This window comes from Panthera tigris, chromosome B2, assembly GCF_018350195.1.
Source record: "Panthera tigris isolate Pti1 chromosome B2, P.tigris_Pti1_mat1.1, whole genome shotgun sequence".
NCBI lineage: Eukaryota > Metazoa > Chordata > Mammalia > Carnivora > Felidae > Panthera > Panthera tigris.
Window position 1 is genome coordinate 3,117,501 of NC_056664.1, and position 2,311 is coordinate 3,119,811.

Genomic DNA, 2,311 nt, shown 5'->3' on the forward strand with positions numbered 1-2,311 from the left:
ATTTCCTTCTGAAACCTTAACAGAGCAGCTTTGATGGTCATGTGTTTTTTAATTATAAACTTCAAAAAAAGTTTTAGGTTTACAGAAAAATTGAGCAGAAGGTATAGAGTTTCCATATACTCTCACTCCCCCTTCCCCCAACCGGTTTTCCCTATCATTAACATCTTAGGTTAGTGTGGTACCTTTGTTTCAGTTGATGAGCCAGTATTGATATTATTTATGCTGCTAGTTAATATTAGGGATTCACTGTGTCTTGTACGTTCTATGGGTTTTGACAAAAATATAATGACATACATTCATTACGCTATCATACACAATGGTTTCGCTGCCCTAAAAATCCCCTTCGCTCTATTTATCCATAACTCCTTCCCTCTCCCCAGCACCTTGCAACCATTGTCCTTTGCAGTGTCCACAGGTTTGTCTTTTCCAGAATGTTATATGGTTGGAGTCATAAAGTATGTAGCCTTTAAATTCTTTCACTCAGCAATATGCATTTAATGTTCTTCCGGGTGTTTTGGTAGCTTGATAGGTTATTTCTTTTCATTGCAGAATAATATTCCATTGTCTGGACGTGCCATTGTTTATCCATCACCTATTGAAGGACATTTTTGGTGGCTTTCAAGTTTGGGAAATTAGACTTTTATATGAGCATGAGTTTTCAGTTCATTCGGGCAAATATCCAGGAACGAGATTGCTGGATCGTATTGTAAGAGTATGTTTTGTTTTGTGAGAAATTGCAAACTGTCTTCCAAAGTGGTTGTACCATTTTGCCCTCCCACCAGCCATGAATGAGAGATATATTCTTAAACTCGGGAAACTCTTCATGTCTTTACTTGAGGGGTCTAGTGTTACAGAGATTAAAAGTGAGAGTTTGGGACCAAATTACTAAACTCAAGTCCCAGCTTCCCCATTTGCTTGCTGTGTGATTTAGGCAAGTTATTCAACGTATCTGGGCCTCAGCTTCCTTCAGTTGTAGAGTAGGAATAATAATACAGATTAACTTCATTAGCTTGTTTTAGGAATTAAAAAAGTTAATAGATGCAAAGCACTTATTAGGACCCTGCCTGGCATATAGAAAGTCATATGAAAATCATAGCTCATTTCATATCATCACTTTTTCCTGATGGCCGGTTATCCCTATGTTGGCTTTCCATCGTCTGTCCTTTATATCACTTTTTCTTCTACCTCATTCCTCTTTTTCTTCTGATTCATAGAAGAGCTTTTTAAAAGAATATCCTATAGGTAACCGACTCACTTTTCACAGCATCCATCCAGTTCTCCAATATGACTTTAATTATGCTGCTTATGTTAAATATGCTTGCTATATATTTTTATCCTTTTTCATCTAGAATGTCTTTTTAGTGTTTTGTTTTTTTCACATCTTGTTCTCACATCTTTCTATCCTGTTTTCATTGGGTCGATGTCTTCTTGGAATCTACTGAGAATATCAACTTGTTCCCTGAAATTTTCTAGTGCCTCCCTTAGATCTTTTTTGAAATCTGCTCTTAGATGTCCAGTTTCTCCTTTCCTTTCCTTTCCTTTGTGAATTTGTCTTTCATATACTCATTGTTAGGATTTCCAAGTTCAATGTTTTGTCATCCAGCAGTGACTTGACCTTAGGCCCTCTATCCAAAAGCCTGGGAAGCAGCACAGTCAGTTGCGTGGGCCACACATCGAACACTATAAAAACCTACGGACTTCTATTGGGTTCTTTTCTGCCAGGGACACACCGACAGACCAGCGTTGGACTCCATTCGCAGCTGACGTAGGCATACACCATGCCCTGCTGTAGGGCAGAACACGGTACCACCACTTCCCGCTTTCCTTTAGCATTTAAAGATGTGGGTCGCGACCCATTTGAAAGTCCTGAAGGCAATATAATGGGCCACGACAAGAAGTTTTAAAATGACGAAGAAATAGAGCACTAAATAGAATGCAGAACAAGTAGTAAGGGCAAATAATGAATTGTGCAGTGTTTCCCTGCGTTTTAAAATTATACACGTGTGTAAATCTGTATCTCCTACACTACGTTCGGTCACACAAACTTGAGGGTCCCCAGGGTCCCGTTACTCCCACCAGAGACGTTCAGAAGCCAGAGACTGGCGCGGAGAACTCCCGGCCCCGCCCAACGGGAGCTCTGGGAAATGGAGTTCGGCGTCGTGGAGCATTCTGGGAACCGTAGTTCCGCGCGTCCGCCGGGCACGACGAGCGGGGGGAGGGGCTCTCTTCGCGCGACCGGAAGTGGCCGTTGAAGCCGGCAGAGGTTGGCGCTGGGGAAGTGCACCCTCTTCGGCTCCCTTCGCTAGGTCTG